Here is a 12,652-nt window from a genome sequence, read left to right on the forward strand (position 1 = left end):
TTGAGTCTGGCCAGGCTAAACGCTTTGTTTAGTGAAGGCGTGCCGTGCTCGGGGTGCGTGCTGCAGCTGCCGTTCCCTGCCTGCACGCTGTAAAACAAGGTGCCTGCAAGGTGCAGCTGTGCGGCTGGAGCACCGAGCAAAGCCTGCGCACAGGGAGTTACTGGATTGATTCTCTGAGAAGACTCGCATAAAGGAATGCTTAATTTCTGGTTGGCTTAGGCCTGAAGAGGGTTGGAAGCTTTTGAGTCCTGGCCAGACTTTGACAGTTTGTGGCACAGAAGCATGTGCCCAAGAACATAGGAAAACTTTGAAGTGAAAGATGTATGGAGGTTAGGACTATGTTGCAAGTAAGTGGGTGTTTTCAAGACTAATAGATGAAAGTAAGGCCTGTATGTCTGTTATGGGACCTGTCTCTTTGCTTCAAGATAAGTCTTTGAATAGTGTGCTGTAAATATATTAATCATATTGAAGAGGAGAAGATGAAATCTGCACCTTGTAATCTTGATGTACTGTACTATAGCTTCTGCACATGATACTTACTATTAGATTATTTTCTAAATGCCTGATTTGAGTACGTGTAAAGACACCTCCATTTGACAATAGGACTTGTCTGTTTTTATATTTTTCTTTGTTTTTCTTTTAATCTTGGTGATATTACCCTTTTCTGCTGAAATTTAAATTGTGGCAAGGGTAAGAGGGTGAAAAGGGCATGTCTTAAGCAATTTACTCATAGTGTTAGAAAGTAAACCTCAGCCTGCTTCTTACTAAATAGTGCTCAGTAAGACTTGAAAAGGCTTTGTAGCCAAAAAGAGATTAATAAATTTTTATTTGAATACCTTAATAAGTTGATCCTAAAATTTTAAGAAACAGTTATCTAAGGATTTAATGAACATTCTTATGGTAGTGTGTGCTGGCAGATCACTTCCTTTTACTGTGTTTAAATAACCAATGTAGTTTCTATGAAAATAGTAACTAACACACTAGGGTAGGTAACATCTCAAAATATGGTAACTGCAAAAAAACAAAGCTAAACTAATCAGATTTATCCTTTATATCTCCAATAATTCAAAACAACAAATCTATGAAGATCTGTATTTTCAAAGCAGTTAACTAGTCGGTAATATTGGCTTCAATATTCCTATTTAAAAAATGACCTTTGAAAGATGCTCTATAAAATTAAAATTTAATGAGTGGTAATAAATGGTGAAGCTTCCACAGGAGGAACAGCAAAACTAGCCTGGAGCCTTTGCTGTATGTCATCGGCTTCAGCGCCATGCGACGCAGCCGCTTTCGTTACTCTCCAGAATAGAAGCAGGATGATAATGCAACGCGTTGAAGAACTGCAAACACTTTATTGCACTCAGTACAGGTTATCTTCTTAGCTCCAAGAACAATGTTCCCGTGGCTTTCATGATGCTGTTTCTGAGAAGTGTTGTTCTATTAAAAACAGAAGGACAGTATGCCATTTTAAGGTTGTTTGTTACATTTTACTTCTTGAATAAGAATTGACTAGTTGAAAAAGATTTTCATGTGAACTGTGTCAAAACACAGGTGCACTGCTGAGAAAGAATTGTACCATCTTTTCCTAAAAGAGGGAGGAGAAACTTGATGTTAGTGACCCATCAAGGATTAAAAAAGAAAAGGTTTCATGACAGGCATGAGGAGAGCAGAAGGGGAAGGAAGGGGGTGGGGGGGAAGCAGTGCCAACTTGCATCATTAACCTGGTAAATGGTACTAGAATATCAGCCTCCCTCCTATCAGCAATGATTGGAATTAATCCAGGAATTCAGAATAGGTCTGTAAATGTATCTTCAGTTGTAGCCTCTGGCATAGATTTATATTCGCTGTCCCTTGGGCACTGAATTTCATTTCCCCATTTGCTAAATGAGAACAATTTATCCTAAATCAACAATAATCAGAGTAAACACTATTATTAATTTATTGTTTCCAGAATAGCAAAAAAACAGTAAAATGAAGCTCTCTTCTTTTATCAGTGCTTTTCCTACCCTTTTTGCCCTGAGGATCCTATTAGCAGAAAGCTGAGCAACTCTGTTTCATCAGAAATAAATTATGCCTTACCTTTTTAATGTAAGTACTGAAGGGTTGTAAAGATTAGAAATATGTTTGAACCCACCATTACTTGATGTTATTTTCCTTGATGTTCTAAGCTTCTTTAGGGGAATGAGACAACATGTTCTTTTGAAAGCAAAAAGCAGAGTTGCCTTAAAAGAACACCAGCACAGATTTTGGTTGATGTTCGAAATAATTCAAAATCTGTACAGAAATATTTAAAGTAACGTATATGCAGTATGAAAGAGCTGTCAGGATTTCTGGTGGCAGAATGTTTGCAGGGCAAGTAGGTGGCAGAACTAGTCACCTTCATTTTCTAAATGATTAGAAAACTGTAATTCCCAGGAAACAGTAGGCTAATTCTCACTTTCTTCACAAAGGAGCTAAGGATGAAAAAACACCTTTAATTAATAAACACTGTTGGCACTACGTTGGTAACAAGCTGCTGTAAATGAAACTTAATTGCCTCAGAACAGAATATTGTATACAAATTCATTTTGCTCTTTAAGTGCTGTTCTTTGTTGTAGCTGTTTTACCTTTTTGTAGGTCATAAAAGTAGCTTTGCCAGCCTCCTTATCCTTGCAAACTCTTACTGTCAGCTATCTATTTGTGGGGAAGGCTGAGGTTAAAAGCCAAAACAAAACTTTCCCTCAAACCCTGATGATGACTTGAATAGATAGCTCTCAGTAGAGCGCTACGGTGCAATCTAAATCCAAACTAAATTAAACTGCCTATGAAGCTTTTTTTAATGTACTTATGCTTGAAATTCTGTAATTAAACTGTGTAATGAAAACAAATTTAAGACAAGGAGGTATTAATTATTGAGTTGTAAAGGAAATGCATAAGGACAGACAGTTATGTGTTGTTTATATATATATTTGACATTTTATAGCAGGACTTTTTTTGAAAAAATATTCTGGACTTTTATATAAAGCAATGTGGATAATATTATTCTGTGTTCAGGATGTGTTCTCAGGTTTTATTAGTCTAATCTTCAAATGATTTTTTTTTAATACAACTGTTACAAACTTTCTGTGAGGATAGCACCAGAGAAACATACTGGGATGAAAGTATTTTGAATATGTGCAGTCTTGAGCCTCTAGTTTTTGAATCCTCAGAACTTTGATTTCGGTTATCAGGGATTTTGGAGGCACAAAACTGAGCAGCTGTAATTTGTGTGGTGTAACTTACTGAGACAATAAGCAGAAGAAACATAAATGAATCTGTACTTAGTAAGGACTGAAAAGAATGGAGAAGTAGATGTTGTCTCTACATGGGTCTGTACAAATCTATCACAGTGATTTTAGTTGTGGGAAAATTTGTAGTAAATTACAGAACATTTTCTAGTTACCTTCAACAATTTTCTGCTATGCCACCTTTAAATGCACATGAGAAATGCTTAACGTAGGATATTTGAAACAATTCAGAACAATTCAGTGACACCTCAGATAAGCATTCCTGCTTTCTCCTTTTTTTAGAATTAGTGAATGAATGAATAGCCACCAGTCTTGTAAAGAGTGGAAGTAAAGACAGTTGAGTACTAAGACGCTTATTTTTGAATCTAGAGTGCATAATATATAGAGAAATTGTGTGGTATTTGATTATTTGCAATACTTGATTGATTAGATATTTTAAACAGTCCAGCAAACAATTACTTTCTTTTTGCTGCTTAACCTAGTGCCATTATTTATGATGTCTTGCAAGGCATGTTTCTACCCACGTTACTGAGTATGCACATATATTCGTAAGGATTTTTGGCGTGTTTTGGTTTGGCAGTTTTTCTTTTCCAGTAGGGATTATAAGGCATTTTACATCCAGCACCAAAGTACCGCCCTTACAGAAATGAGGCACTTGCACAGTTTATAATAGAATCAACAAGTATAATGATGTAGTGCTATCAATTTTCAAAATATTGGGTAAAACTTAATTAAAAGGAGAACAGAATTTAAGGATACTTGTCATTTTAAATTTATTGGATGTCATTATGAATGTTGTTCTGGCACAGAACACATCCTTGCCAGCCAACGGATCCAATAGCTGCTTGTTTATAAATGTTAACTATAACAATTTTTCCTAGTATTCGGACTTGATAATGGAGACCTAAAATCTGAGGTAAATCCCACCTCTTTCACCTCCCTTTGGGTGAGATCTAATTGTTCTAAAACCAGTGCAAAGACTTGCAGAACAGTGCTCGGCCATGCTTCCGGTGGAGTACTCTATACAAAGTAGAGCAGATGGAGCAGGCTCTGAATTCCTGCAACAGATGGGATAAGGAGCCTGATTGCAAAATATTCTAGAATGGTTAAGAGATGAGACAGATTTGGCTTTAAATCCCTTCTTTCAGGTAGGCAAAAAGAAGTTCTACGCTTTAGTCTCCAAACACCTAGAAGTGTTTTTTTGACCCTTACCGTTATGAGGTGGGACTGGTGTGCCTTAGTGTTGGCTATGCTGTGCTTTGTATAAAATACTTAATATTTGCTGATAATGAGAAAAAAATGAAGATGAGACTCCATATCCTGATGGATAGGACACACACTTCTGGAATATGAGAAAATGGATGAAAAACCATTGAGGTTAAAACATCATGACCTTTCTTTCTCATGTTTGCCTTTGGAAAACAGCATGTTTGAAACACTAGGGAGGTGGGAATCTCATTTCCTATGTTTATTATTCCATGCTTAACCTTTTCTTTGAAGTTCGTATTTTTGTTCCTCATTTTTTTTTGCTGGTTTTAAAATTTAATACGGTAGTGTGCTAGCAGTTGAAAGCATGATCTGCCACAACCCAAAAGCTAATTTTAAAAAATTACAAAAAAACCAACATGAAATGGTATGTGGAAACGAAGGCCTGAATATCGTGGCAGTGATATCTCGGGGTGCAATTCTGAGATTGGCACAGACCATTCTGCGACTATGCTGCAGTCAGAAAGGGCAGCTCTGTTTTCCGCACCTCCGCCCACGTACTTCTTCTCTCTACTTAGGTTGGTAATTGCATGTGTGAAGTAGCCCAGTCAAAAAGAAAAAAAAGTTAAGGGGACCAAACCGAAACAAAAAGCCCTTTGCCATTCAGAAACTGTAAGAGCTAATTTTTTTGTTAGGAATCGTTTTGAGTTTGATGTCACCGTGCAATTGCACGGTCGATATTGCCAGTGCAAGGGAGAGGGGGGTACGGAAATGTGTAGCGGGAGGAGCTGGTGAACGGCCACTTCGGGTAGTCCTGGATCAGCCGAAGCCTGTTGTGGACCTGCTGCCTGCTGTGAGCTGAAGCCAGCAGGATCCGGAGAATTCCTCCGGGAGCTGGAACAAACCTTGAATCGGACTCTGAAGGCTGGTTCGTAAGCCTGTATGATTCCGCTTCCTATAACATATGGTTTTAGTTTTATCTTTAATCATAGCCCAGCAGTAGATGTAACTGGTGTAAACGGTGTTTTTTCTTTGATTAGTGGCTCTTTACTGAGCATTGCAGATATGATTAGGTGCAATCTCAGCAGTAAGGTAAATTAGTGTTATAAAAGTGGATTGAGATTTCTAGGAATCCTCAAATTTAGTGTTTCGTATTGGGAGGGAAGTACAGTTCAGATACTTTATTAACATTTCAGATTGGACTTACACTTTGGAAATTCATTTGCCTGATACCTGTTTGCCTGATCCCTGTTTAAATACATTTGGATATAAGGAAATTCAGTATTGTAATTGTGATATTTATGCAACTCTCTAGAATAATGTACACCGCATCTTAAAAAATGTGCTTTTTCTAAAGAAATCCAGGAGCAGTAAGGAACTACAAGAAATTCAGCATATTTAATAAATAAGAAAGATGATTACAAACTACAGTGTTTATATCTTGGTGCCTAGGATAAAAAGTTTCCAATCCAGAGACTGTACCTAACCTTTCATATTATTCAAGGTCATCACAGTAAAACTAGCAAGCAAATTTCAGTGTTATCTTTAAGATTATTAGGATTGTTGGAAAACCAAGCCCTGACATTATCTATGTAATGTGAAAAATGTTGTTAAACATGAGCCTAGATGGGTTTGTGACAGCTAGTTTTTACTTAAGACAGTTGTTATTAAATTACTCTTCCATTAATCCATGAATCAAAGATTAAAAAAACTGAGAAAGAATATCTAGAAATAATATATAAATATATAGATATGTATATATATTTTACAGAATATTTACAATTACCCTATTCCTTGAAAAGTAGATTTCTAAAAGAGAAGCATTTTGGGAACTGTCTGCTTTACAAATAATTATAGACTAAAGGACTAATTTAAAGTTTTATCCAAAAAATAAAGGGAAAAAGAGAAAGTCATTTTAAAAGAAAAATCATTTTAGTGAACACATACCTCTTATCAGGATCTTATTTCCAATGCAGTCAATGGCAATCCTAATATATTCAAGTAAATGAAGCTATAGATTAGTAATCATTAATTGATAAATCTCTCAAGTTCGTTAGTTCTGTTGTCGTTTAACAAGGACTCTAAAGAGTTTGAAATACAAGTCGAAGATCTGCAGTTGTTTTTAACTAAGAGCTGTTCACAGTGTATATCAATCGAGTATCAATAAAATGGCATTACAATTATAAACAAGGTGAAAGAGAAGAAAAATATTTCAGTTTAAAGAACATATGTGACTAACTTAAACAAGGTGATACAAGTGGTTCCCGCATCACAAATACCTCTCGTGATTAATACGGGTGGAACGGTTTCACTGTGTTATATTATGCATCACAGTAATAAATGCATGTAAAATATTCCTTTTAAAAAGTTGTGGCTGATTTTGCTTATAACAGAGAGCATGACTGAAAAGGGATTAATAAAATATCCTTCACTGCAATTATAAATCAAAATAATAGTTGCATTAAAAAATTAACAGAACATTGTCTGGAAATGACATACTGTACAGGAACATCATCTCCATTCAATTTCCGAGAAGAGGATTTCCATTAGTTACAGCAGAGTTACAGAACATTAAATATCTAACAAATATGTGGCACCCTTCTTTTGCTAAAGATCTTAAATAGCAGGAAAAGTAAAGCCCTGGAATAGGAAACTGATTTACAGTTTTATGGTGAAGATGAAGTGTGGTGTGTATATTTGCAAGAGGTGCAGTAATTTAGGTCTCTCTAAACTTAGTTTGGAGATGTCACTCTCATTTAGTTCAAGCTGGGCAGCTGTTGGAAGGCAAATGAAAATGCAGATGCAAAGAAAATCAGTATGTACCAAACACAACAAGTAAAATAGCGTATTGGTAAGAAGAGGATGAAAACATGAAAATACTTCGAGTTTGATTTTTCAGGACTTACTCCTAGAAATAATTCTGGGGAAATTCTAAGATAACGTGTGAGTAAAGAATTTTTATTTTAGTAATGATGGTATTTTAGCAGCAGTGTAGAGTCTGCCACTTGCTTCCAGTAAGTACAACTAAAGTTACATAATGAAATGCTTATTTTTATTGGCTTTCTGAAAATACCTGACGACTTTCTTGTGTTTTTGCTCAAGGCAAAGCAAAAAGGCAGTTCAAATGCAAAGGTGTAATTGACTGTCTATTGGAAGTTGCCATTCCATGCAATAATATATGGCTTATAAATTATAGAGTCACTTGCATGGGAACTATATAATAATCAAGCAATGATAGGCAGCTGTAGTTTGGGGTTTTTTTTATAGTGCAGTTCCTACATTGTGACCTTATAATTTGGGATCTTTGAAATAATGATTCTGATGCACTTGAATTTAGGCATGCGCAACATGCCAAATTCCAACATTGAGCTCTGAATATACTGCAGGATGAAAGTCTTTTTCCTGAATATCAGTGGATTTTGGTTCTACTTCTAAAATTCAAGCTTTAAACAAAAAGCTACTTCATTATTATTACAAACCCAAAATCTCTCATGTGGCAGAAAAATATCCTGTGTTAAATGACAAAAAATTAGAAACATAGCCTAATTTAATTGCTTGTTATGCTGTTTCATTTGCATTGAGATCATTTTTATTTCTATAGAAGTGGAAACTGCCATTCAGTATCATGCACCTGATTGTATTGTGTGCTGTATACCCACAGAAGATTAAAAGCTCTCTATCTAAAAGAATTTAATCCCTAGACAGGCAAAAGGTTTTACAGTTAACGTTTAAATTAATACTATGAAAGTTTGAAGGGACTGGAAGTTATATAATTTTAAAAGACATTTATATAAATGTTTTTAATCTTTTGGATTCTCAATTTTTAAATACTGAGCTTGCTTAAATACTTTAGATTTATCCTTTAAATACATAGGAATATTTTATATTCCTAAGGTAGTAGGAACAGCTTACTCTTCCCTCTTTATAAAAAAAAAAAATTTGTGATATCAAGAATCCTTTTCAAAGAGCTATGTTCACACAAACTGCTCATTGCCAGAAATAGATTTCCCACGTAAAAGCAGGAGAGAGAATGGAGAAGGGAAAGGAAAAGGGTTTTAAAGATAAAAGGATGGTATCCCAGCCAACTGTGTCATGACAAGGACATGATAGTTGTCACATCATGATAAGGACTTTTTTCAATGTAGAATATTTAGTGCAATCATATGTTTGGAGAAAGATGATGAGGAAAAAGACAAATGAATTCAGGTGATGTGGGTTTGTCACCTGGACTTGTCGGAATCCCGTAACTGCGAAAGCCTCCTTTTGCTGTGTAGCAACAATACATCTTCTTTTTATGCATTCCCTGTCTTAACTATTTAAAGCCGCACGGTCTTCAGGTCAAAAGCTAATGCGTACTGTGTGTATGAACAGCAACCTATTACAATGAGTGTATTTATCTTAGTTGCTTAAATAGCTCCAATGCCATATGCTTGTAACATTGCTGGTGACTTTGGCACTGTATTTGATATATATATATTTATTTATATTTATATATAAATACATGCATATATATAAATATATATATAATCTTCTGTATCTGTGATACTTGTCTGAAATTTGTATAGTGTCTGTTTCCTTGTCTAATGTTTTGCTGAAATCATAGTATTGTTCAAACACCACGTTCCTGTTATTTTGCTATAATCCACCATCGTAAAAACTTGGAAGAAAAAAAGGCAGTTGTTAGTAACATTGAGTATCGTTGTTTCCTATCCCAGCCTCTCAGAAGAAAAGCACTTTTTATGTTATGTCTAACAGGGAAAACAGAGCTTTTGAAAAGTCTTTTTTAAAGTGTGGATTAAATACTGGAAAACTCTGCTGTTAGCCAAAAAAAGCTCTTAGACAGTATTGCTGAAAATTTAAAAGCTTAACTTCAAAGTCTGGAGAATGTGCACAAGATCCAGATATTGAATTTTTTCCAGTTAAGGAAGTGGTTGAAAATTCTTCTCTGTAAATCTTCTTCAGAGTAGTTCTAATAGTTTTATTTCTACCAGGCAAGGAGTATAATGAACAACCAACCCATATTTGGATTTCTTTTGTAGACCTGACCAAAACAAAGGAAGTATAGTCAAATGAAACTGAATTTTTTAAACTTTCTTCTTGCTCTGTTAGAGCATGTTCAGAAGGTTTGAAAGAACAGAAACATGTTTCATTTGTAGTTTTATTGAATCTACGTTTTCACTGTTTTGCCTTTTCAATATAAATATTTGAAAATTTTCTAGTCATGGGCTTTTTTCTTTTTATCTTTGTCCTTTCTTTCCAACTATGTTAACTTACCTTATATATATATACACATACATACATCCTTTCATACTCCTATTTTTCACCTTCCCCAATGGGAAAAATAGGCTAGTAAGACAGTGTTCTTTTACTTTGTCAAACTTGTTCTTCTTTTCAGTTCTGTTTCACTAAGGGGGGAATAAAAGAAAGGAAATGTAGAATGCAGAAATGGAAAAGAAAAACTTTTACCATTATTATGTAATAAAATGCTTGAGAAAACAGGTTTTTCTGAAAAAGAAATCACTAAATCTTTATTTCAGGGGGGAAAAAACATTTTCTTAGAACTTGAAAAAAAGAATAGTTTAGGTCTGAATTATCCCAGTGTATACAAAGTGGCTGGATTTATCTTTTGATTGTTTTAAGATTAAAACTCAACTTTTTACCTATACATTTATAACAAGTCATCATGATTATGTAGTGTAGCCTTCAAGATAGCATAGGCCACAGCTAGTTCATGCTGGATGGAATTAGTCTTTTTTCTGTTAATCTGTTTTTACATTTCTTACGTTGGTTTGTCCATCACTTGCAATGTGTTGAGTAAAATTGACAAAATACATGCTAAAATCGAACCTGGATTCTACCCTTCCTCCAAAAAAATTGGTATCTACATAGATAAATTAACACGTCATTAAGAAATCATTTTTCTGAGATTACAAATTTAAGAAGAAACACGATTTTTCAGATTAAGGGAAAAATATATAAAGTGAGAGACCTGCAGTGATTTCCTGTCTTTTACCTGAAGTACTCCCTAGTTTAATCTGAAAAGATGCTACAAACCTTCCCACACTCACTAAGTAGCACCTTCTAGGCAAAAACAGTAAAGGCAATAACTGGAACAACAATTCCTTGTTCCTACTTTCCGTGCCTGGGCCTGTTTTTATAAATCTTCTCTTGACCTTTTCTCAGTTCCCTGTCTCAGTATCTTTTCTCTGGTGTTATTGAGCAAGGTAGCCAGAACATATTTTCATTTCCATTTCAAATTAGAGGAAAGCAGCAGAGGAAAGCAGAGCAAAGCCATCTTTGTAAAGGTCTTTGAGGGAGAGGGCAGCGTTAGCGGCAGCGTATCTGTGGCAATCTGCCGCTTGTCCTCTGCGGGTCCACTGAGGAACAGCTTGTGGAAGCTATGTCAGCACATCTCTCCTCCTTAACTATTAGCTGTGGAAGCAAAATATATTGTACAACTCCTGCATTTTCACTGGACTACAGCAACCTGATATATGCAATCATATAGACTTTAAAGTATAAGAATTTATACAATTTTCTTTAAAATTATTCCTGTCTCTTTTGCCTATGAACAATGCACAGTTTTGTTGTGCTTCTGGACAGGTATTCACTCACAAAACTGAGTATTATGTATCTCTGAAGTGTCTTACCGAACTGTCACTGAATACAGTCCATTCAAAATGCTTATCAGCAGGAGGAGGTATTTAGTGGAAAAAGTTAAACCAAGTTAACACCTAGAGCTTGGTGACATAAATGACATTTGTGTGCAATTATACACCAAACACTTGCAACAGAGAGCAGTCTTCAAGCATAAGACCCTAAACTCCTGTTCAGTACATTCTTATAGCCAATTTCAAGCATTCTGGTTGTTCATAGCATTTGATCATTTCACAGTCTTACTGGCAAGATTTGCAGGAGATGAGATGAATTCCCTAAGCCGGTATCTCAGCGACAGATTTGAAGGAAGACAGCCACTCCTGCCAGTGGCACTGACACTGCAACCTGTACTGGCATGGGAGGCGAAGGCAGGAGGCATTTGGCATTTCACACGTCCCAGGTAGCAGACTGGATAGCTGGAGGGTGGGTGCTCGATAGTCACCTCGCCCTGGCTTCCAGAATATCTCATTACCTTCAGGTAGGCTTGTCCCTGTGGCCATTTCACAATCCCATGAGTTCTGTTTCATATATATAATCTCATCTTAAGGAGATGAGTATTTTCATGCAGCTCCCTCCTGATGCTTTATTCTCTCTAATCAGCTTGTTCCAATATACACATCATTTTTCTGGGCATTGTATTGTCTCCTTTAGGCTGTCTTACATACATTCTTCCTGACTGCATTTCTTTCCACTTCATGCAGTGTTACTGTTCCTTACCATCTATAATACATTGTAACCATAGATACCATGCACATGAATGTTCAAGGCTCCACGTTTTCTCTGGTAAATATTTTGATGAAAAGAATGATTATATTTCAGATCAAGGCTTCACTAGAATATTAGTTAAAAACGCTGATTAACAGAATTAAAACTACATGCGCAGCAGTGTGTATCTGTAACAGTGGAGGATGGAGTTGTGTCTGAGACTCAATTCCCCCTTGTCAGCACAAAGTGTTACTGAAAGATATTTTATTTTTGTGTTAGGGATCTCTAAAGGCCTGATCCAAAATCTAAGGCAATGAAGGTAAGGCTTTACATTGATTTAATTTGCCTTGGAACACAGATCCTGTATAGGTTTACTGATAGCTTCAAAGTGGTGTTTTAAGTAATTTGCAAAGTGCTCAGGATGACTATAAAAGTAAAATATTATTAAGTATTCTCCATTCCAATCTTAAGCAACATTGACTACTCCCTAGGTATTCAATTGCAGAGGTAGTTGAACTGTTTTTGGAAAAGGAGGGGGAAACAAAGAGAAAGAAACCATGTATCCCATATTTATTATAAAATTTTTTTGATTAATATTGTCCTTAAGCTGACTAGGGAAATCTTTTATCTGTAAAAGCAGAAGTTCTGTCTTTGTATATGGCTATTAAAAACATTATATATTTTTAGGAGTAAATAAATTTAGGAAAAAAATGCATAATGCAGCACCCTTTTATCAAGGGCATATACCACGCACCAGATGGAAAACAAACTGTGTTTACAACATTACCACTATCGCCACTGACACTACTAGATCTACA

At 35.6% G+C, this 12,652-nt stretch overlaps 1 long non-coding RNA gene across 1 annotated transcript in view; it reads left to right on the forward strand.

Annotated features, from left to right (window-relative positions):
- Positions 1-283: 283 nt before the first annotated feature.
- The window catches only part of LOC136993360 (uncharacterized), a 181,923-nt gene continuing 169,554 nt past the window's right edge, over positions 284-12,652 (forward strand). The window contains exon 1 of the long non-coding RNA XR_010885653.1: positions 284-347. This is a non-coding gene — a long non-coding RNA (uncharacterized lncRNA). The remainder of the gene's footprint in view (positions 348-12,652) is intronic.

Source organism: Apteryx mantelli, chromosome 14, assembly GCF_036417845.1.
Source record: "Apteryx mantelli isolate bAptMan1 chromosome 14, bAptMan1.hap1, whole genome shotgun sequence".
Lineage (NCBI taxonomy): Eukaryota > Metazoa > Chordata > Aves > Apterygiformes > Apterygidae > Apteryx > Apteryx mantelli.